This window comes from Podarcis vaucheri, assembly GCF_965113315.1.
Source record: "Podarcis vaucheri genome assembly, chromosome: 1".
In the NCBI taxonomy this organism is placed as follows: Eukaryota; Metazoa; Chordata; class Lepidosauria; order Squamata; family Lacertidae; genus Podarcis; species Podarcis vaucheri.
The window spans coordinates 94485911-94511327 of record NC_138759.1 but is presented as its reverse complement, the minus strand read 5'-3'; the positions used below and the strand labels follow the sequence as shown (position 1 = coordinate 94511327).

The following is a 25417-nucleotide window of genomic DNA, read 5'->3' as shown; positions in this document are numbered from 1 at the left end:
AGTGAAATATGTTTGGTTGCCAGATGGCTGGTATTCTGTCATGCACCTAACTTTTGCTTCAAAGCTCAGCTAGGCATATTGTCAGCAAACATTTTTACAGAACTGATATCCCTTTAATGATTTTGGGGAAAGCCTAGTCAACAGAGTATGTCATACCCTGTTAAAAAAAATCAAACGTAACTACTGAACTCTTCTGTACTAAAATAGAAAGATCCACAGGGCTGGACTTGAGATCTGTATTTGGGAACTCCACTGACATCAGTCACTTTATTATTCAATTTACACCCTATGGAAAACACACACTATTATGGCTGGAAATTATTACATTATGAAATTTAAGTGTTTTTCTTGCATCAGGGATGGTAATAGGGATAATTGGTCCCAGTTGGGTGGGGAGACAGACTAGATAATCTTTCAATGTCTCATTTCTTCCTATAATTTTCTTATTTTATCATGATGGGTGTTTATTCTCATGGGTGGAACAGGCAGATACACACAGCCGTGGTGAATGGAACTGATATTTTCTCATTAACAGGGAGTCCTAAGGCAAATCCACTCCCCTCATCATCCACTATTCTATGCATGCCTGCTAAAACCTTTCAATTCCCTTGCTACTGCATGTAAACTTAACTCCAGAAGCATAAAATATCTGTTCAATGTTCTGCTTTGATTGTTCTTGAAAATGTTAAACACTGAATCCTCCCAAACTATGAAAGGGTCACACACACACACAAAACCCACCTAATCCTAAAGTGGTGTACATCCTACCCAACTACTGCTTTATCCATCTCTATACAGCTATAGATTACTTGCTATAAAGCTCCTCTTGCTTTTTTTAAAACAGAACTCTCCAAGCTGCCCTTAACCCAGATGCTGTATAATATGTTGCATAAGGCTTGCTTGGATTGTCCAAGTTTTTATAGCAAAACACCTTTGATGTGCATTATTGAAAGAGATGCCCTTTTGTGTTAAGTGAATATTGACATGACTGCAGTAAAAGCCAAAGACCAAGAAAGTGAAGTGACATATTCTGTCCCGGGAGGGGAAGAGAAAGGTCAAAAATCAAGTGCAAGGACACCTTCATGTCAGTTGCAACACACTAACATAACTAGTTCTTCCTCCCAGCTTGCCTGGAATATCCGAGAATATATAAAATAACAGCATAACTGGGAATCAGGATTCCCAGAGTATTATTAGAATTAAATCCTTGTTCAGAGCTGACTGCAAACAAAGACAACCTGTCTCTTGGACAGGTATATATACATAATGACACATTTAGCCTTTGGCTAGCAATGTTTGCAGTGGTTATATTTATTTATTATTTGCATTTATAAACCTGCAGTGAACTGGCTCTTCCTGCAGGGCAACCTCAGTGTTTAACCACATCATTCTGCTGCAAGTGTATACCAGCCCTCAGATTTACAAGCCTGAAATGTTCTTTGACTTATCACTGGACCACATATGCAAGAGAATGATGTGATAGGATGGACTTTACCTATTCAGTCTGCAGGTGCATAATCTCTCTCTCTCTTTAAAAGAGCAAGTGTGGTGTAGTGGTTAAGAGCAGTAGTCTCGTAATCTGGTGAACCGGGTTCGTGTCTCCGCTCTTCCACATGCAGCTGCTGGGTGACCTTGGGCTAGTTCTTTGAAGTCCCTCAGCCCCACTCACCTCACAGAGTGTTTGTTGTGGGGGAGGAAGGGAAAGGAGAATGTTAGCCGCTTTGAGACTCCTGAAGGGGAGTGATAAAGCGGGATATCAAATCCAAACTCCTCCTCCTCCTCTTCTTCTGCTTTATGTAGTTCTATCATCAGGGAATTTGTTACATGGGCGATTATTCAAAATTGGAATCACAACCTGGTTTTGAAGTGGTACAGTTCATTCCACCTCAATTTCTCCTGAATGGGCAGATAAAGCCTAAGGCTAGGTTCTGGGATACCCATGGTTGCATAGCAGTAATCAGCAGCACATTCCATTGCCAAGTTTTGTGGAGCAAGCACTCTCAGTGGCTGCTCCTTAAGTTTGAGGCTGACTTCCCCTTGTCATCTGTCAAAGCCTGGAAGGCTTCCAGAGGAATGTACTTAAAAAAAAAAAGGCCCACCTAAGCATTTTGTCATGGATCAGTTAAGTACAAAGTAAAAATAAATAAACAAACAAACTGATTCTGTGAGCCACAAGAGGCCTAATGAAAGATCAATAAAATATAAATAAGATACAGACAATAATTCCTATAGGAAGGGACCAGCAATATGACAAAGGGACCACAGTTCAAGCTGTAGAGCCCATTATTCATATGCAGAAGGCACCAAGTATAATCCTGTTAAAAGGCTCAATTAGCAGGTGGTGGGTAAGACTTCTGCAGAGCCAGAGACACAATACAGTGGTACCTCGGGTTAAGTACTTAATTCGTTCCGGAGGTCCGTACTTAACCTGAAACTGTTCTTAACCTGAAGCACCACTTTAGCTAATGGGGCCTCCTGCTGCAGCCGCACCACCGGAGCACAATTTCTGTTCTCATCCTGAAGCAAAGTTCTTAACCTGAAGCACTATTTCTGGGTAAGCGGAGTCTGTAACCTGAAGCGTATGTAACCTGAAGCGTATGTAACCGGAGGTACCACTGTATACATTACTGAGCTAGACAGACCAACAGTCTGATCTGCTACAAGGCAGACCTGCATAAAGAGATGCCTATAGCTTTCATATGGACATTGGGCATGCTTTCAACAGGTTTACTTCCTCTTAAAAAGATATATAATTGTCTCTATGTGTGTTTGTTTGTTTGTGTGTGTTGTTGTTGTTGTTGTTGTTGTTGTTGTAGCTTCTGCTGCTGCTGGCATTCATCTGTCTCAAGACAGAATGGAGTGCTCCTCCGGGGTTGAAGTTAGCAACAGCGAAGTGTCCTCTCTGGGGCGCAAGTCTGGGCAGTGTGTATGGAGGTCTTGTGCTGCTTCACGGATGTGATCCAAAGAAAAGCAGAGCAATATGTTTGGCACCAGCTTGGCTGCAGGAGTTGCCAGAAGGAGGTGTACAACTGCCTTAGGGACTCCTGGAATCTGGGTATGTGTAGGGTTTGCCTTTTCACCTTCCAAAGAGATCCCGCAAGGTGGTGGAGGCTGAGGATCAGAATTTTCCATCTCCTAGATGGGTTACCTTCCCACATTGATGAGCCCATCTGCTCCTCACTTTCTCTACAGCATGTGCAGAAACTGTCTTCTTGGCTCTTGGACCCACTGTTGGTCTCCTGTGCTCAATCTACCAAGGCCTGCTTTCACATGAAGGGTGTCTATTTGTATCTATCTGGATAATATTGAGAAATATATTTTAATATTTACTTTTTTAAAATTTGTGGCTAGAACTAAAGTACAAAGTATGCCAACAGTGATTAGTGGTTGAAATTAGGACTGAAACCATTAAACTTTATGTACAAGAAAACTGTTTTTCTTCATCTGTCTATCAACTCTTACTATTCTATATGTAGCATTTTCTGATTGTAGAATAGCTAGTCACATTGCTAGTTGTCACATGTACTTTCCACATATACTTCTCTCATATTGAGCGATTATGGATTAAAAAGTGTGTTCACAGACTCCTCATCTAATTTTTGGCACTGCCTCATCCAGGCTATGGCCTGAAGCTAGAAGAATGACACAGACAGGAAATACAGATCACCATCAGTCTCAAAGCAGATGGGAGAAGATAGTATCTCTGACTTCTGTACCCTAGCAACACACTGACTTATGAATGTAGAATCCCAAAACACTGATTATTAAATTTGTTCTATTGACAAGCTACTTGGAAATCATTAGCATTCATTAGCTTGCTTCCACGTTCTTTGATGGCAGCATGCCACAAATATTTCTGTTAATGTAATGAGAAGACTGGTTTAAAATGTGCAATAAACATTTCTCCTGGTCTTACCAAACAGGGAGGAAGGATGTACAGAGTTAAAATGGGTATGGGAGTGGGGCACAAGGACTCCAATTATATTTCCCACACAAGTACTAGGCTGTGTCCATTGTTCAGTGTTCCTGTTAAGTATTCCCTACATTTGAGGATCATTCAGCAATGTTTTTGGAAGCAGCATGAATCCAGAGAGAAAGGAGTGCATACTTGTTTCAGGCAAATGCACTTCAGGTTCTTATTGCTCAAGGACTAGCTAGGGGAGAGTAATGGGCAGCTCTGCAGGCAATGCAGCCTTTGAACACTGTAAGCCTTTTGGAGCCTGATACTTAACAGCTCATACATTTGTATGCATTTCTACAAAATTAAGAGGACTGAACAGTTACATGTTTAACAAACTGAAGCCAAAGAGTAAGCTCCAAATATGAGTTTGTACTTTTTTAAAAAAGATGCTAACCACGTGACTGCACAAAGAGATCTGTGCAGCTTGATAGTTGTGTGTTAATGGGAATGTACTGAAGATTTTTTTCAGCCTCTCTCCTTGGTAGAATGAGAGGTTTCCATGGGGATTAGGTCCCCAAAGGGAATTTAAACAGGTTTGAGCATTCCTGAGCTATACATTCCAAGCAAAATAAGTTAGCAACTCACACCTGGCAGCTGTACAAATTACCTGAGTGCTCCTTAAGACCAGGTTCTTTAAAATTCGGTGAGAGAGGGGCTGTAACCATGTTCTAACCTGCAGGAAAACTAAGCACATGAATAGCCTATCCTGTACACATCTTACCACCAGTATGTGCCTGCTTCAACACATAAACATCAGGAAGGATGTGCTGCCTAAGACAAGCAGCAGCGTTGGATGGTCAGGGCCAGTGGACTGGGAGGTCAGTTTCTTTACAGATCAGTTTCTTTACAGATTACTTGAAACTTAAGCAGCGGTCAAGCATTAGCTTTTTTTGCTAATGCATTACACTGTTGACTCGTGTTGAGCTTGTGGTCCACTAAGACCCCTAGGTTTTTTTCATATGTACTACTGGCAACCCAGCAATTCACACATTAGCTCACATTCACATACTACTTGACATAATCCAAATCATTGCATGCTATAGTGAAAACAGGGGCAAACACCAGCACAAAATCCATGATGCACACTGATGAATATGACCTGAAGAAAAATCCTTCTCGCAAAACAGGAAGCACAATCCTTATCAAGAGAGTTCTCTCTGCTCTCTGTCTGGCTAATTTATAGCTATAGCAATCTCGAATATAAACTTCTCAAGAATCTTCGTTTTAAGATGGACCATGAAAGACAGAGGGTATCTTATACGGTCACACAGAACATTAGAGAAGAAAAATGTGCAGAGTCTTAGGAGCTCAGATAAACCATTAAAACTATACTCTATTTTCTATCCCATATTCCCACCAATGTTTTTAAAGGGCACAACCAAATTCTGTCATATTAGGAATACAGATAGACAGAGAGAAAAAAGTGAACCTCCAGTTTACAAAGCATTGTTGCTGTCCAGTTGGGTGTCTTGTTTCTTCACTTGAATGATCTCAACTGGGGATCTTGAATGATCTTCACTTGAATGATTCCAACTGGGGATCACCTATCCTCCAATTCCATTTGAGTGTATTTCTACAAATGTTCTATACTGTTGTCTAGGCTGTTGTTGTTTGCTGATCCATTCCTCATATTTGTGCCAGAAACCCTTCCTGCTTTCTCTGTCTCATGCTATGCTCATTACACTCTATGAATACAGCTCTGGCCAAGGTACAATTTTGCACTGCAACAATGAACGCTAGTAAAGCCTTAACGAAAACAAAAAGATACAATTCCTTCACGCTTACAAAACATCATAAACCATAACAACTATTTCTTTGATGCGTTTAACCTTCTATATTTCAGACTGCCTGGAAATAGCTAGCAATTTCACAATACACCCCACTGGGATTAAAATAAAGTGTACGGAAATGCCAGAAACATTAAACATTTGGATGCACAGGGAAAGCATCCAAAAGTCAGGAAAGAAACAGTCTTCCTACCAAAGTTGTTCTTCACATGCATATGCTTTAAATACAATGTACAGTAAGCACAAATATCACGTTGCATGTCACATATGACAGAATCTGACCAAAGATTTGCTAGCGAGATGCTGCTTAATGGAAGAGCCAGTTCACTATGATGCAAGACACTGTCTAAGGTTTTATGAATGGAAATAACCATAGCCGTATTTCAAATTAATTGGTATTACACACCAGGCAGGAGAGGAAATTCATTTTCAAAAGGTATAAACATATAGCTGCTTTAATGACACAAAATTGTTTTATTGATACATCAGTCATTAGAAGCACCTAGGTAAAGGCAATAAAATTGAGCTGCAAGTTTCCTCCAGACTTGCAATGTACAAATGTTAGTTCCCGCAAATGGAGGCCCCCATTTCCAGATTCCGGAGGTAAATGCACACTGATGATTAATTAGTAGAATTTTTCTTCAATTAGCCGTTAACTGGCCTGTTGGGAAGGGTCTATGGGATAATGGAAAGCTTTTTCTTCTTAAGATCTTTGGATTTCCCTTTCTTCTGGGTGAAGACCGCTACAACAGAACATGGGCTAATGAGAACAGTGGAGCATGTGTATTACTGAGTCAAATATTATATTTAAAAATAGACTTAACAAATGGTACTACTGCACAAGGTGTGCTTGGTTCAAAGCAAGATATGAGGGTAATCAGCCAAAACAGGGATAACGGAAGCCAGAATCACTATCAACAAACTAACTACCGGTAACTAGGGCAAAACTTCTACTGTCTGAGAACCCCAAAGGTAATTTCATTTGACCCAACCTGATGGTAGGTCTATATTACACAGACAGAGACAAATTTCATGTTATTCTTCTACACTAACAATGCAAAGATATGCCAATGTGATGAGTGAGTGATGGGCAGGCTAATCTGACTTAACTGCCTGTATATTTCACTATCCAGTTGTGATCTAAGCATGTGGTTTCTGAGTACACATGACATGAAATCAGCGAAAATACAACCATGTATTGATTCCATCTGAGGCCTGTGGGCGAAGTGGTTTAAAATGTTAAATATAACTATAAAAGGGTATTACAGTTTTATACAGGATAAAACAAGGCTCTGGGGATCATGAGGAACTGGAGCAGGAACTTATAGAAAAAGGGAAAGCTGAAGGCTCTTAAATTCCATACAGTATTGGCAATGGAATGGCAGGGGAATAGTGGAATATACAATTTACTAAGCATTGCTTCTGATCTGCAACTGCCTGTTCATGTCATGCACTGAAATATTTTATGACTTGGTTGTTTCTTTCCTAGTGAGAATTTAGAGACAAACAACAAAAACCTCAGCAGATGAAAAAGGGTGTTGCTGGCATTATGGATGGAAAAATCAGCTATGCAAATGAAACATGTCAGGGAACATGACTGAAATAAGATCAGGTAGCATTTCTGTCTTCAGCTGATCCAGATATAATATTAACCAATTCTAAGGAATTAGTTCCTTGACAAGTATTCCTTGACTGTTGAGTCAGCATGGTAGTTAATTTGGGGAAAACATAAGAAAATGTTAATGAAGACAGAGATCTAAATTAGCACATGCAATCTATCTCCCTAATGCCATATGGTGCAGGTCATGCTGTGGACTACTCTTCTGACAGCCTTTGTTCATTATTCCCTTTTGAGTAATGAGTTTGGCGGGGGAGCCTATGTGAGAAATAAACACAAACATCTCAATAGCCCCAACCTTTTATACCACACCTTCATGTGTGTATAGAGATAGGTAAGACCTTATGGATTCTGTTTTGCACACTGGGGCAAAAGATGCAGCAGTCCCTACCATATCTGAAAATAGTCACAGAAAGATGCAGAACCCAACACTAATTATTATATCACCACCACATTTCATATTAGAAATATAGTTCCTTTGCTTGAAAAATGTAGTCCAAAAATAGTTTAAAATTCCATGTATATTCAGAACATAATTATTCATTTACAGAATCAGTCAGAATGTGGGATTCTGGTCAGAAACTTGCATTGCCAGCACAACAGGGGGCAGAAATGTAATGATAAGCAATGCCCTCTCCCCCAATCTCTTTTCAAGAGACTCCCTAACAGATCTAATAATTGAGGTGTGTGAATTACCACTGTACACACAGGTGTGGGTGGCTTTTGTGCCATTAATGAGCATTAACTGAACATACATCCACACTCCTTATCAACAAAGAATGCATATTTTAAAGGGATTGAGGACGCTTAGTTACTTTTGACTGCAGTCTGGAATGAGTGATTAGCAAAACAAACAAAAATATATTTGCATGTGCTGAAAATGATGACATGAAAGCACTTGATCCAGTTTAAACACATATCTGAGTGATGAAATTGATGATTTCAGAAACTGATGCATTATGGAAAGGACACAAGAAAGGAAGCTTCTGGGCTGAGTATTTAAGAAAATACTAGGCACATTCTGTACCAACAGTGCCTTGTTCACACAGCTTATTCTTCAATTGAACTATGCATGCAGGCCAAATAGTCTAGATCATGGCTACTGCACTTTTGCTAAAGAACTTATAAAGCTGCTTTAGATCAAATCAGACCATTGGTCTTCTAACCCAGTGCTATCTACTCTGACCTTTAGCAGCTTCCCATGAATTTCCTAGTTGAACTATAGATCCTTTTAGGGGGAAATGCCAGAGACTGAACCTCAGACAGTAGCATACTCACTAAACAACAACACATCCCTCATTTATATCCAAGCATCATAATTTGCTGAACCTAAAATATTTTGTACTCAACAGGTCCACATCCTCAAGCCATACCACCTGTAATTCATCTAACAAAACAGGACTAGACCTCTTGAGATTCACCTTCTCTAATAGAGATCATCCTCTAAGGCCCTTCTCAAGAGAGCCAGTGTGGTGTAGTGGTTAAGAGCGGTAGTCTTGCAATCTGGGGAACCGGGTTCGTGTCTCCGCTCCTCCACATGCAGCTGCTGGGTGACCTTGGGCCAGTCACACTTCTTTGAAGTCTCTCAGCCTCACTCACCTCACAGAGTGTTTGTTGTGGGGGAGGAAGGGAAAGGAGAATGTTAGCTGCTTTGAGACTCCTGAAGGGGAGTGAAAGGCGGGATATCAAATCCAAACTCTTCTTCTTCTTCTTCTTCATGTGCCTCCTCCATAAGAGGTCCAGAGGGTGGCAGACATGAGAACAGGCCTTTTCTGCAGTGGCTCCTTGCTTGTGGAATGCTCTCCTCAGAGATGTTTGGCTGGCACCTTCACTATAAACAGGTCTTTGGCTGATGGACACCAATGCCCTTTTAAATGTGGAAGGGAGGAATTATTGCTTTGCTGTCAGGGGATGATTAGCTGCTTGTGCTTAAAATAGTGCCCCTTCAGAGTTTGTGCGACCCCACAAACCTCTGTGTGTGACAGAGCTCCTCAGACATGTCTGCTCTAGTCACTTGTAGAGTCCGACAGTGGCTGTCTGCGGAAGCGCTTCCAGCAAAGAAGTTCCTTAACGGAAACGCGTCTCCTGGACTCACGACGTGACAGCTTCCGGCGAAGCATAGGTCTCCCTGCAGTTGCTTCTGACACCTCCCCGCTATTTTCGCTCGAAGTGTCTCTCACCCCTTTCTCTCCCCTTCTGCTTCCTGCCTGGGCTGCTGCGTCTCTCTCAGCATTACTGAGATCCTCCTCCAGAGACCCCGCGCTCCCCCTGCTGGTCCCTGCTTTGGCTGTTGATTCTCTCCCAGTCTCTGGGAGCCCTACCACTTCCCTTTCCTCGGATGTCAGTTCCCTGACATCCACCTCCCCTCCAGGGCCCCCCTCTCCCCCGCCCCTACTCTCTCCTCTGGGCGGTGAGGAGCTGAAACCCCTAAAAGAATCCTCTTCATCTTCCGACGTCTCGAACATTTCCCTCCATCGGTCTTCGTTCCGACTCGCTGAATCCTCCTCCACCTCGGAATCAGCGAACCCCTCCAACTCTTCTTCTTCGTCGGTGGTGGCGAAGTATTCCCTCCGGAACCTCGCCACTGGCTGGGGTTTCCGAGGGAATCTCTGATGAAAAGTTTCAATCAAAACCTCGTCATCTACATCCTCTGCCCTGACCCAGGTGTTTTCCGACTCCGGCTCCCCTTCCCACATTACCAAATACTCTACTTGCTCTCCCCTCCACCTGGAATCGAGAATCTCCGCTACATGGTAGCTGTGTTCTTTTTCCTCCATAGCTGGTCCCCTATTGACCCTCCCCTCTCTGTCCCCTATATACGGTGACAGCAATGATCTGTGGAACACTGGGTGCAACTTCATGTGGTTAGGTAACCGGAGTCTGAAAGCCACTGGGTTGACCTGTTGCGTGACTTCAAATGGGCCCAGCCTTTTGGGTCTTAACTTCTTACAACCTCCTTTAAATGGTAACCCTTGGGTGGACAACCACACCTGGTCCCCCACCCTAATGCTTTCTCCTTCCCTTCTGGTTTTGTCTGCCTGCCTCTTATATTCCTCCTTCGCCCTGTTTAAATTAAGTTGGAGCTGGCGATGGATCGCTTCCATTTCTTCAACGAACTGTTCTGCGGCTGGAACGCTCCAGTTCTCCCCCTCCCCCCCTGGGAAGGCTCGGGGATGACACCCGTGATTGGCCAAAAAAGGGCTCATTCCCGTGGACACGTTCTCCGCATTGTTATAGGCAAATTCTGCCAACGCCAGCTTCTCCACCCAATCATTCTCTCTGTCATTCACATAACACCTCAAATATTGCTGGAGGACACCATTAGCTCTTTCCGCCTGCCCGTTGGTTTCTGGATGGCGGGCAGTGGAAAAATTCACCTCTACATGCAATAAGCTCATGAGCTTCCTCCAGAACCTGGAAGTAAATTGTTTCCCTCGGTCCGAAACCACCCTCAAGGGGGCACCATGCAATCTAAACACATTTTCCACAAACAATTTAGCGGTTTCTTCTGCTGTGACCGCATGTGAGCAGGCTATAAAGTGGGCCATCTTGGTTAACAGGTCTACCACAACCATAATGGCTGTCTTCCCTTTGGACCTGGGCAGATCAGTCATAAAATCTATTGCCACTGCCTCCCATGGTCTTTCCGGCGTGGGTAGTGGTTCTAATAAACCTGCCGGTGCCCGCCTCTCCCCCTTGGCTCGTTGACATCGGTCACACCCTCTCACATACTCCCGCACATCTTCCCTGACCTTGGGCCACCAGAATTCCCTGGTAACCAGCCACATGGTTTTGTGTTGCCCAAAATGCCCTGCTGTGGGGCTATCGTGCAGTTGCTTGAGTACCTTTTCCCTCAATTCTCCTTCAGGTACGTATAACGCTCCCTTGTAGTACAACGCCCCGTTTCTCTCCTCAAAACCCCCGGGTTTGTCTCCCTCCCTCCTGAGACCCCTGAGTTTGTCCTGGGCATATTCATCCTGCACCGTTCCCTCTATCAGTTCCCTTAGCCCCACCAATGCCGCCCCGCACACCCAGCGATCCTCGGGAATGACATGGGTCTCTTCGGGTGCACCCTCTCCCTCCAAATATTCAGGTTTGCGTGAGAGAGCGTCCGCCCTAACGTTCTCCTGGCCTGGTACGTAACAAATCTCAAAGTTAAATTTGGAGAACTCCTGGGCCCATCTCAACTGCCGTTGGTTGAGCACTCGCGCAGTTCTCCAATACTCTAGATTCTTATGGTCCGTGCGTACTTGCACCTTCTGTTGTGCACCAATTAGTAGGTGCCTCCATCTCCGGAAGGCCTCATAAATCGCAAGAAGTTCCCGGTCGTACACCGTGTAGTTTCTCTCAGATTTGTTCAGCTTTCGCGAAAAGAAGGCACACGGTCGCCACTCGGACCCCTCCTTCCCCGGCTGCAGAAGAAGCACCGCCCCTATGGCTCTGTCAGAAGCGTCTGTTTCGACCCTCAGCTTTTTTTGTAAATCCACATGTAGAAGTTGTTCGTCAGAGGCGAAGGCCTTTTTCAGTTCCTCAAACGCTCGCTCCGCCTCCCCCGTCCAAACAAACTTCTTTTTGCTGCTGAGACAGTCCGTGATGGGCGCCGTCAGGTGAGCGAAGTTTCGGATGAACTTACGATAAAAGTTTCCAAACCCTAGGAACCTCTGCACATCCTTCTTAGTCTTGGGGGTTTTCCATTCCAGCACCGCTTGAACCTTGCCGGGGTCCATGGCCAACCCCTTGTCTGACAAGCGGTACCCCAGGAATTCCACCTCCTTGGTATGAAACTGACACTTCTCCAGTTTCACCCACAGTCTGTTGGCTTGCAGCCTGCTCAACACTTCTCTGACGTCTCTCACATGTTGCTCCTCATTCTCCGAATACACCAACACGTCATCTAAGAAGGCCACGCAATTCTTGTAGAGCAAAGGCCCCAGTACATGGTTCATAAAGGCTTGAAAACACGCGGAGCCTGCTTGTAATCCAAAAGGCATAACGAGATATTCAAATGCCCCCAAAGGGGTGAACATGGTGGTCTTCCATTCATCCCCTTTCCTTATACGTATCAGGTTGTACGCCCCCCTTAGGTCCAGCTTTGTAAAAATCTTTCCTTTTCGCACCCTGGTCAAAATATCATCAATCCTGGGCATAGGAAAAGCCACCGGCTCTGTCACTGCATTTAGGGCCCGAAAGTCACATACCAGTCTCGGCTTGTCCGTGTTCTTTTTATCCACAAAAAACACTGGGCTACCCCCCGCTGCCTTGGACTCTCTGATGAAGCCTCTCTTCAGGTTCTTGTCAATGAACGCTCGCAACTCCTGCATCTCCCTGTCTGACATGGCATACAACCTGCCTACAGGAAGCTGTGCTCCAGGGAGTAAATTGATCTGGCAATCAAAGGGCCTATGCGGGGGTAGTTGGTCAGCTTCCTTCTCGCTGAACACGTCGCTGAGATCAGCATACTGTGATGGCACCTTCCCCTTCTCCATCACTTCCGTCCCTGCTAGGGTGGCTTGGGCCCCTGCTGACCCCTTTTCCCCCCTGCAGTGTTCTAAGCAATGTGCGGAACCGAAGGAAACCACTCTTTGATGCCAGCCCACCAGCGGATCATGTAGGGCTAGCCAGCTCATTCCCAAAATAATGGGAGCGCCTCCCAAGGTGGCCACATTAAACGCTATCAGTTCTGTGTGCCTTGCCACCCTCATTATCATTGGGATGGTCTGCAAGCTGACGCCTCCTCCCAACAGTTCTCTGCCATCGATCGTGGTCACCTGCAGGGGGTTGCTTAAGGGGATAGTCTGTATCTGGTGTTCAGCCGCAAACTCCTTGCTCATAAAATTGCAGGAGCTGCCTGAGTCCAACAGCGCCTTTATTTTTAGGGGGTGTCCATTTTGCAACTCTAGCGACACTTCAATCACTAGAGCAGGTCGAGGAGCTTCTGGCACTGGCACTTGGGAAAGGGGCACTTTCACTGCTCTTTGGCCTGGCTGCAGTGCCCTGCTGGCAACCAGGCGTTGGCTTTTACCTGCTCCGTTTCTCCCTGCTCTTCCCCCTCAACAGTTCCCACCATCCCTTGCCATTCCTTCCTCTGGGGGCAGACTCTGGCAAAGTGGCCTGGCTGTTGGCAGAGATAGCATTTCCGGGGTCCCTTTCCCTCCTTCTTCGCCCCCTCACTGGGCTTTGAAACTGCGCGCGCGCGGGCTGTTCCGATTTCCATCGGCTCTGCCGGCGGGAAAGCTGGCTCAGGAATGTCTGGAATGCGTAACTCCTTCCAACGTTCCCCTCTCCCTTCCCGCCTCTCCAAGGCTCTTGCCTCCTGGCGCGCTCCAATGGTCAGCGCAGATTTGGTCAGCTGATCCATAGACACCGCCCTGGGGCTCCTGGCCAGCTCGTCTTTCACAGCTGAAGAAAGACCTTCTTCAAATAGCATCTGAATGGGTGCTGCCGATAAATCCCACCCCAATCTGTGAATCAGCATGGTAAATTCAGTCCAGTACTCACGGACAGATCTGCTTCCCTGCTTGCAAGCCATTAGCTGTCTGCGCACTACCCCCTCCTCAATATCGCTGGAGAACATGATATCCATTGCACGAAAGAATTTCATAGTGTCCTTCAGGATATCGTTGTGCGTTGCCATCAGGGGTCGAACCCAATCTCGCGCTCCCTTCTCAAGATGCCCAATTACGAAAGCAACTCGGGATTCCTCATCAGGGAACTCATCAAACTGCACATTCAGGGCATATTGCATTTCAGTCCTAAAGGCATGGTAATCCTTGGGGTCCCCCCCAAACTTCTGCACTAATCCTGGTACCTTTCTGGGGAACTGAGTGGTTCTCCCCTTCTTGTCTGCATCTTGAGCCCTCCTCTCCTCGAGCCTCGCCGTCTGCAGCGCAAGTTGGACCTCCAATGCTCGGTATCTGTCTTCCAAGCTTGGACCAGCTCCACCCCCTGCGGCTCCGGCTCCTGCTGGGTCGCTCATGATGCCTTCTCCTGCACAGGCAGCGTACAGAGACTGTCGGACTGCTGTCAGGGGATGATTAGCTGCTTGTGCTTAAAATAGTGCCCCTTCAGAGTTTGTGCGACCCCACAAACCTCTGTGTGTGACAGAGCTCCTCAGACATGTCTGCTCTAGTCACTTGTAGAGTCCGACAGTGGCTGTCTGCGGAAGCGCTTCCAGCAAAGAAGTTCCTTAACGGAAACGCGTCTCCTGGACTCACGACGTGACAGCTTCCGGCGAAGCATAGGTCTCCCTGCAGTTGCTTCTGACACCTCCCCGCTATTTTCGCTCGAAGTGTCTCTCACCCCTTTCTCTCCCCTTCTGCTTCCTGCCTGGGCTGCTGCGTCTCTCTCAGCATTACTGAGATCCTCCTCCAGAGACCCCGCGCTCCCCCTGCTGGTCCCTGCTTTGGCTGTTGATTCTCTCCCAGTCTCTGGGAGCCCTACCACTTCCCTTTCCTCCGATGTCAGTTCCCTGACATTTGCTTTTGTTCTTACTTTTATTATGTATTTTTTAATATATTGTAATTTTATGTTGTGAACCACCCTGCGATCTATGGGTATAGGGTGGCATAGAAGAGGAGGAGGAGGAGGAGTTAAGGTCCTGGTGGATACAAGCAATTTCATCTTCAAACAGCTTTAGGAACAAACAGACCACCATCAGTTCCATCCTGCTCTTAGGTCCAGGCTGTACTACTTAGAAACGCTCCTCCACATGTGAATCAAATGGACGAGGAAGAGGTTACTGAAAGGTGACCTGGTGTTCAGCTGCAGCGTCAACAGGCCAGAAGGCTGGCTGATAGCACAACTCTAATTCTTCTGGATAGAGAAGGGCTAGCATGCAAAACATCCACAAACTGCCTGTGTTGCATCCCCTTCATCTGGCTTGCCCCTCCTCTCTTACCTCAAGCTCTCCCCAAGGGATATTATCCCAGGCACATGCCAGCAGTTTGTCTCTATATGTCACCTCAGAGAAAATGTAAAGTTCCCAGGTGAGGCACATCTCAGCTGGGAAAGATATGGCCCCCAGTCCCTGGCATTTGAACCCATGTACGGCTGTCAATCAGCTAGCAGAGGTGAAGCAGGCTTCTCTGCTGGCCTATGGTGGGAAAGGGCCAGCTTCTTCATGACCAGGGAGTGCAAGCAGCTGTTGAGCAGAGCTGTCTGGATCAGCACTTAAAAATGGAAGTTGCTTCAATAATTTAAAATGGGGAATGTGGTGCACTGTCCAAAGTAATAATGCAATATGCCCAAGGTATCATGCACAATATTCAGTGTCATATAATCAATAATATCACGAAGGAAGCATGGAAGCATGGAGACATTTACACTCCACAGAATTAAATCTTCAGGTGCCTACAACTCTAGTAAAAAACAGTGACACTCATGTTCTCATTCTTCATCCAGCATAGCTGCTCAGTCCTTAAAGCACTCTGTCTATCCAGACCTAATACTTCCACTGCTTTAGGTTATATGACTCTTAGAAGTTATGGATTAAGGGAGATAATAAACCATTTTTATCACCCTCATAGATTTGATTAGGTAACCCATCAAGTTTTACTGCATAACTCAGTTGTTCAGATTTTTATTATGTTCATACCTTATTTACATGATCTTTTGCTATAAATGTGCATTGATTTTTTCCCCCAGATGACAATCCTCACCTAAGTCTTTCAAGAGTTGAAGTAGGCAAGGGCACTGCCTTATAGTCCAAGTTATTACTTATACACTATGGGAAGGATGTTGCTGCTGGTGAACTGTGAACAATACTTGTACACAAAGTGTGAAACACTGGGTTGGAGTCAGAGTTACAATGCAATCCTAACCATGTCTGCTCAGGAGTATGTCCTACTGAATTCAGTGGGGCTTACTCCCAGGTAAATGAGGCTAGGATTGCAGGCTCCCACTCATACAAGTGGCCCTACACCAAATATGATTAAGTCTGGAACCAATCCATTTTGTTGGAACTAGTTTCTCAAACTATACCTCTGGGACTGATCCATAAAAAGTATACTAGACTTTAGTTGAGGTCTTTCTTGTGAAATGAATTGCAAAACAGTTCTAACCTTTCCACCTATATGAAAGTACTTTAAAAATCACTTCAGATTATCTCAGAACCCATAAATCCTCAGACTTGGAGCTTCCTTGAGCAACTTCAAGGTTGTTAGACGTACACAAAGTTGTTTGCTCTGAGCCTATATTTAAGCCTTTACTGTACGTGACTGGTGAAAAGGGACCTAAGTTACTGGGATCAAAGGACTATGGGCCAGACCCAGTAATATCGTTTTGTTTTTTTGTAATTACAGGTAATTACAGATGATGGAAGAATGGGCTGTAGATGGACAATCCACATCACAATGAGATTGTATTAAGATTTCTACAGTTTACTCTTGCCTGAGGGTTACAATTCTGCTGAAAATATGCAAAATGTGCTCAATTACAGTATGCTGAATTATTTGCAAAATGCAAAGCTTATTACATACAAAGCTTTTAACAAGATGGACAACAGGGAACACATTTGCCAAAAATGATATTACTACCGGGCCCCCCTTGCCCATGCTAACTAGCTATCTTATATAGCTGCTGTTTTTAGTTTGTGACTGTTACTGTGGTAGAAAAATGCCTATGTGCCTTTGCTCTGTGATTCAATCTTTAATTAAGCTTTGGCATTTGCTTGCTTTGAGTATTTCACTTAGCAACCTTGGTGCTCTCTTTCAAACAAGAGTACTTGCAAATGGAATGCCTTGTGTTAACCAACCCACTGTGTAAATCATTCCTATGCATTAAAACAACAACAAAGAGAAACTTGTATTATTTTAATCTAGAAGAACCTGACGCTGTTGAATTTTGCATGAGAGCCTAAGTGCATTAAAATAGCCTTTTCAGGTTATGAAATAAGTAAGAATGCTTCCTCTCCATAACTATGTGGACTTTATCATTATCTGATTAGTCCAGACAATGGGCAATATCCAATCAACTACCGTATTTTTCGCTGTATAAGATGCACCCGACCATAAGATGCACCTAGTTTTAGAGGAGGAGAACAAGAAAAAATAAATCTCTCCCTCTCTGCTCAGCACCTCTCCAGCAAAGCGGGAGGAGAAATGGAAGGGGCTCTGCGCAGCTCTCCCTCTCTGTGCAGCGCCCCATCAGCGAAGCGGCAGGAGAAACAGAGCCCCTTCCATTTCTTTTTCCGCTTTGCTGAAGGGGCTCTGTGCATAAAGGGAAAGCTGCGCAGCGCCTCTCCAGCGAAGCAAAGCCAGGAGAGCAAGAGGCTTCGCATTGCTTTCGCTGAAGCCAGGAGAGCAAGAGGGAGCGAAAGCAATGCGAAGCTTCCTGAGCACAGCGGGAGCGCTCCTGCTGCGCTCAGAAGGCTTCGGGCAGCTATCCCTGAAGCCAGGAGAGCAAGAGGGATCGGTGCGAAAGCTGTGCAGCCTGCAATCGCTCCATAAGACGCACACACATTTCCCCTTACTTTTTAGGAGGGGAAAAGTGTGTCTTATAGAGCGAAAAATATGGTAGTTCTGTCAGGATTTCCACTTGCTCAACTCTGCCCAATTTCTGCTTCCTTTAGATCTCCCTTCCCATCCTGGTGACAGAAGAGAGGCCTCACCAGAGAAAAAAAGAGGTATATCACATAAAAAGGGCCACACATCCTGAGGTAAAGCTGGAATAGAATCCTGTCTAAAATCCTGCAGAGCCACTGCCATTCGGTCTAGAAAATACAGGGTTAGATGGAATAATGGTAGGAATTGGTTTAAGGCAGCTTCCTACATCCTAAAACAATGGAGAAATCCAGGACACAGCAGCGTGTCAACAAGAGATAGCCCAGGAAAAGGAAGCAGAAAAGGCAGGACCAGCTCATGCCACCAACATTATATAAGTTATGGACTATTTTTTGTTGGGTCCATTGTTGTTGTTGTCTTCAGTCTACAGATCTGATTGCCATTCAGCTTCTTAACTTTGCTATTATAGGGAATGGCAAATAAAATACTGACACATCTTTGAAAATGTCTGCAATAACTACAGAACATAAAAGGCTTTGAATCAAGCCTGAAATATATTATCAGTATCAGATTATTAGTATGGCGTTTATATTTGCAACAGGTATACATGGTATGTCTGGTACTGTGAGTAAACATAAGATACAGAAGCTCAGCACCTAGATAAATCTACATTCAATGCCATCCAGTAAGCCCACAGCTCAAAATCTTTTCAACTTGCTGATGGGAGCCCTGCCAACTTCGTTAATGCTCCTGCTGGTGGAAATACATGGGGATTTGAGCTCCACATAGCTTATGCAGGATGAACAGCACACTGACAAACCTCTTGTGGACCAGCCACTAGATGGGGAGAAAGGCACACTTGATTTCCACAACTTAAAATGCATCCCTTTATTATTTCACCAAATGAATTGTTTGCACTTAAGAACAAATTATGTACTCACATGCTCTGTTGCTAACTACCTTCCTACCCACAATTTCATCACCGGATTTATAAAGGGGCTTAAAGGTCACCTCTTCTCCCTGTGACACCTATCCTCTTACATATGTGTGGCGGGTGTGGGGGGTGGGGAGCGTGTGGAGAAATGTAATAATGAAGCCCTGATTTGTGGCAGAGAGTAGGGTTGAAAGCAACCCTGTGGCCTTTGCATGGCTGGTTTGTCCAATATGCTGGGCACCATGGAAATTACTGGGCCTGATCTACCCAAATGGCTCTGCAGCTCTTTGAGTCATCACCCTGTGTAAGACCCTGGATGCCTCCATACCTACAATGCCCTTCCCAGTGTGTTATGACTTGTTTTCTCTTTTGAATGATACTGCATTGTGTGTGTGCAAGCAGAGCCGCCTTTCCCATTGGTCTTAGTGGTTCGTTGCGCCAGGGTGCCGTCCTCTCAGGAGCGCCCTAGCGAGTGGGGGAGCTGCGCAGCTTTGCTGGCAGCCTCCCTTTCCCCTGCATGCCCACCAGCTGCGCCCCGCCAACTATATGGCTGGTGGGTGTGCAGCTTCCTTCCCAAGCCTGCGCAAGAGGAGAGTGATCCCCGCAGAGGCTTAGGAAGGAAGTTGCGCACAGCTTCCCTCCCAAGACTCTGCATCTGCTAAAGACGGCCCTGCTCCTGGTCGTTGTCCTCCTCCTGCTGCCTGGCGAAAGGCAGCGTACTGCCTTCCTGAGCTGCCTTCTCAGGCGCCCCGATGCTGGAGAGCATGTCTGCCAGCACGTTTTCCTGCTTGATCACTGCCACCACGCCGGGGATTGGGGCGGTGGGGGAGTCAGAGGACATTTCCCCCCTCCCTTGGAGTTGCTGGGGGGGGGCGGAGGGATCTTTGCACCACAGCACTAGATATGCTTAAGACGGCCCTGTGTGCAAGTGAAGACAAGCACATCTTACTCTTGCATTGTGTTTGTTATCAGATATTCTGAGTTGTATGGAAGTGAGAGCTGGACCATAAAGAAGGCTGATCGCCAAAGAATTGGTGCTTTTGAATTATGGTGCTGGAGGAGACTCTTGAGAGTCCCATGGACTGCAAGAAGATAAAACCTATCCATTCTGCAGGAAATCAGCCCTGAGTGCTCACTGGAAGGACAGATCCTGAAGCTGAGGCTCCAATACTTTGGCCACCTCATGAGAAGAGAAGACTCCCTGGAAAAGACCCTGATGTTGGGAAAGATGGAGGGCACAAGGAGAAGGGGACGACAGAGGACGAGATGGTTGGATAGTGCCTTCGAAGCTACAAACATGAGTTTGACCAAACTGCGGGAGGCAGTGGAAGACAGAAGTGCCTGGTGTGCTCTGGTCCATGGGGTCACGAAGAGTTGGACACGACTAAATGACTAAACAACAACAACAACAAATTCTGAGTTGTGGTGTGTGTGTTAAACTACCTCCTATGGGATCCACATCCGATGAACAAGGCTCTAGCCTGATGAGTCAAAGCCCATCAGACTCTTGTCATATCTACCAAAATTCAACTGGTTCCATCTCTGACCTGCCAAACACTCACCAGGTCCTATCCCTAGCAATCAAAACCCACCAGTTTTCACTCTAGCTTAATCTACTGGCCATGAAAAAATTAAAAATACATTAGTGATTTTTTAAACGTAAAGAACTGTTTTGGGTGGAAATAGTACACATACAACCAGCCCATACAGAATTTGATGTTTATTTGTCCACCTCTCAGGTAAGAATGCTATAAGGTTTTTCAGTCTGTCCCTACAATACAGGTAAGTAAATGGCAGCAGCGCATGAAAGAAGCAAGGCTTGAATTGGGCTTAGAGTGAGCCAGAACCAATTATCAATGCTGAAACACATCAGTGGAATATGTAGCAAAGAGCTTCTGAGTATGTGCAGAGAGTATCTCCAGCTGGAGCTGGAGTCCAATAACGCCTGATGGACCAAAGGTCCCCCCCTCCCATTGTGAATGATCATAATCCACCCTCACACTCTCGGATCTGAGGATAAGGGTTATCAGGTCTATGCTCTGGCATTCTTCACATGTTAACCAGTGGGGGTTAAGCAGGCACATATGAACCAAGACATTTCTGTGCCTAAGGTGGGGAAGAGAATCAATCAATGATTTATTTATTTTACCCCTGTGGGGGTAAAAACCAGTCACAGGATGAACTGATTTGTCAAATGGAAAGAGAAGGGTGGCAGTGGTAGAGAGAAGAGCCCAAGCAGTTCAATTTGAATCCCCTTAGCACCCTTAAGTGCTGCTTCCCATTTTAACACTGCAATTGCGGCAAATTGCATTGTCCATAGCTATGCTGAGGAGAGACAATTTCATATGGGAATATATGTTATCTAAACAACCAATATTCAAAGAAGCTTGCGAATGCTAAAATGTCCCACCGCATGCTATGCTTGAGAGCTGTGAAGTGCAGTTTATGTAACCAGATCTAAGCAAGAAATGCTTTTGTGTAAATGTAGATGCACCTTGGGAACGCCTGCTGACAAGCAGTTAATAGATCTGGATATGCACCCGTGATTTACCTCAGGGCAAGATATTCCATCTTTTCTCTACAGGATAACATCTCACACATGTTTTAAGCCTTCCCCACTGAAGTGAAACATTTCCAAGGCATTTTAAAAAGATCGCTACTATTTATAGACTCTCAGATAGTAGATTTGAAACACGCTTGTTTTTCCTTGGTAAAAATGAGGAAGTGCTCCTGACATGGATTTAGAGAGAGTGGAGATCCATGTAAGAAAGAAAAAAAGATTTAGTAAAGCCTTGCATTTTAGGGTCAGACCCTAGTGTTGGTTGTTTTTGTCTGGAACCATCTGAAGACATGCTTCTGCTTACTGAATTTCTGTGCAGAGATATTGTAATGTCACCAGGAAAAGTTTGCTTATTTGTTTGTTTACTTAATAACATTTATATTGACTGTAATAAAACAAAACCCCTCAAAGCCGTTAATCAATCAAAGCAACTTTCTCCTGGATCAAAATGGGTGATCTTAAGACCTAGAAGTGGTTCAGGTACTACTAGCATTGCACCAATTATTACTTATATCTGAACAATAATCCTGTTGTGATTCCTCCTTGGCCTTGGAAACAGAATGTGCCTGTTGTTAGTCACGGTGTGAAACCACGACAAGCTTCACTGACCTAGTAAGTGGTGACTTACGGACAGTACAGCATCTGAACTTGTGCTCTGCTGCCCCTTGGCCAGGGTGACCAAAACTAAACTAATGGTCAATGCACCACTGAAGTTCACATGCTATGCCTTGCTACCTCAGTTGCCTGATCTGCTTGTTCTACCTCAGGCAACTTTATTTACAGCCATATTAACTTGGTCAGATAGATTATGGTTACTAGGCTCGGAAGTGTAAATCTCTTAGCCCTGTTAGCTTGTCACAAACACTTCCTCCCCCCACAACCATCACGTTGGGAATGAAATACAGCCAAGTGCTCTTTTGCTGAAGAGATCGCCAGAGGACTGGGGAAACTGGGTCAGACACAGCACACCCTTTGATGTGCTGCCTCTCAATCAAATCCCCACCCCCACAAATACACAATCGTCTTAGAAACAAGAGCTACCTTCCTTTCACTACTGTAGTGTTTCTGGTGGGTACAGACTGAGCTCAAAGGAACATATGTGAGCACAATTCTGCAACACACACAAACACCTCCCTATAATATGCTCTGGGGGAGAAAGCACAAAAGGTACCTTAAAAAAATATTCCCTCTGCTTCCCAAGAGGAAGAATGGAGGGAATTGTGTACCTTTAAGCTTGGTAAAGAGGAGACTGAGAGGAGATAAGATAGCCATCTCCAAATATCGAAAGGGCTGTCACATGGAAGATGGAGCAAGCTTCTTTTCTTCTGCTCCACAGGGCACAACCCAAACCGGTGGATTCCAGTTACATGAAAGGAGATTCCGATTAAACATCAGGAGGAACCTTCTGACAGTAAGAGCTGCTTGACAGTGAAACAGACTCTCATGAGAGATGACAGACTCTTCTTCCTTGGAAGTTTTAAAGCTGAGGTTATATGATCATCTGTCATGTATGCTTTAGTTGAGATCCCTGCATTGCAAGGGGTTGGACTAGATGACCCTTGGGGCTCTTCCAACTCTACAATTCTACAGTTCTATAAAGTCACAATGGGCACATTAGGACACCATGGTATATATAGCCCCTGGTTTACTGTGTATGAGCTGATCATGTCAGCTTCATTCCTTCCTATTTCTGCTGGGGAAAACAAACCACAGTCTCTGACCTAGCATTATGGTCAAACCAGGGATCATGGTATGTTGCTCTCCAAACAAGCTAGAATTCATAAGCCAAGAACAAACCTTGGCTACAGAAAGTAGCGGTAACCCAAGGATACAAACCATAAGTTACGGTTTACTGTGATGTGCAAATGCTACCAGTGGAATTCCATAGAATTTAAATGGTAATAAAATACAATATAAGAAATAAAAGCAACAATAAAAATACAATTAAAAATCACTCAGCATCTTGCACAGCTCATTACAATTGCCAAAAGAGATAGAAAATCATTCAGGGATTCAACAAGTCCCTCAACAATCTTGCAAATGTCCATTGGTGGAAAAATGGTTTGGGAATCACTGTTCGAGGGTACGACATGAAAATCAAGTTTTATGGAAAAATAATGGCAGCATCTAATCAAACCACCAAGGCATCATCAACTTAAAGTATGTGCTGAATCTTACCACTGGAGAAATCCTCCATGTGCCATGAAGTATATTTCATTTCAGAAAATGGCCCTGCTTTACCATTAAGTCAAGGTGAGTTACCCCCAAATCTGTTCCCTGAGCTGGGCAAACATTCAAGGAGAGCAAATAGCACACTACACAGTGTATTATGGTATCTTTTACCACCAGGGGAGTCATTCTAATTTTCTTCCTCTGCTACCAAAATGTGTTGGACCTATGCTAAGAACAGTTTGTTCTGATGTGTGTAGACGAATTGCATTGCACTAATGGACTCTTAATATTCTGCCCATCTGACTACAACTTTGTAATCAGGTTACCACCAGAATTCTGTCTCCTCTCCAAAAGAACACTCTATGAACGTAAGATCTGTAGTGTGTAAACACAATGCAACTGTATACTAGTTTTATCGGCTGCGAAAGCCAGGTTACTAACTCCAAGTCAGTGTTGCAAATCTCATATCAAAATTCCCATTAAAAAAAAACAAATTAGATGCACACTTCAGTGTACATGAAGCACTCTTGGCTTTGGTTTGATTTTTGCTGTTCTCGAGCTAGTAAGTTTGCAATCTTTCAGGTGTCCCAAGGATGAAAGAAATATGAATAAGCTCCTTGTCTTTGCTGCATTGCTTTCATGGAAGAATCTTATCTACTTATATTTTTAAGGTGACTCCATTAGTAAATATAAAAAGTGTCTGGAGAAGACCTTTTAATCATGGAGATAACTGTTTATGATAGCTGTCTTCTGTTAATTAACTTGCATATTCACCTTCACTTAATGTTGCCTGCAGGGGATTCCTAGTAGAAAAGTGCTTCTGCATCCTGGCAGCAGTGAAATCTGCCTGTTTAGTAATCACTAGCTATTATCCTTGCCATCAGCAAAAAAATGTTCTAAATGTGTGTTTTTTTAAAAGGAAGACATTGGATTGAATCCAAACCTGCTGTTCTGCAAATGGCAGGACTCCTTCCGTTCATGGCTCAGAACAAGCAGCAGGAGGAGATATGTGCCAGTTTCCCCTGCAGACCACAACACCTCCCATGCTGTTCCAGAGAGCCCTCCAACCCTCTGGAGCAAATATTTTTTTGGTTCCAGGGGCTGAAAAAGGGAAGGGGGAATCTCTCTTTGGTCCACAGGAGTAATCCATTCAGTGGAATTTTGTTCTCTGCAACTCAGAAGCTACAACGGTTAGTGTCCAAAGTTCCATAAAAGCTTTTTAGTGTGCTGTACTGCATAAAAGAACTGGATTTGCCACAGGCAGTCTGAGCTGAAATCCTGATTCATAAACAAGCATTCTGGCTGAGTGGGCTTGCAAAGTCATGATGAGCCTAGGCCCCCTCTCATCTTCAAAATGGGATCACTATGAAATACGATAACCTCCACAGGGTCATCCTCCATCCTTATGTCACGAGGATGGCATAATTGGACATAAAATGTGCCCAATAATTCATTGAATCTATATTTAGTTTAAAAGGGGGTATTAACATAGCACAGCAAAGCTAATCATTTAGACAATCATTTAGCGAAACCTGAATGAACTGAAAACCATTTTATCTATTCAGTAGGATCAAGTGGTAATCCTTTATTTGGTCTGTAGCACTTCAGGGGATGGTGTATTTGAATGTTCTCCTGTATATAAAAATATACCCTAAACATATGGATGCAAATCTAGCATAACAGAGAGAAACCGAATTAATTTGCTTGACACCTTCAAGCTGTTTGACAAAATAAACTGGGTTCTGAATTGAGTGGTTTGTTTTCCTGCTGCAGTGCTAAAACATTTAACGTCTACATCTTTCCTTTTTTTCATTCGTAGACACATGGGAAACATGAGTACAGAATGCTTGCAGCTTGTCCCATCATAGGGCCAAACCATAGAATCT

At 44.4% G+C, this 25417-nt stretch overlaps 1 protein-coding gene across 3 annotated transcripts in view; it reads right to left on the bottom strand.

Annotated features, from left to right (window-relative positions):
* The window catches only part of PDIA5 (protein disulfide isomerase family A member 5), a 149135-nt gene that overhangs the window by 40435 nt on the left and 83283 nt on the right, over positions 1-25417 (bottom strand). The window lies entirely within an intron of this gene.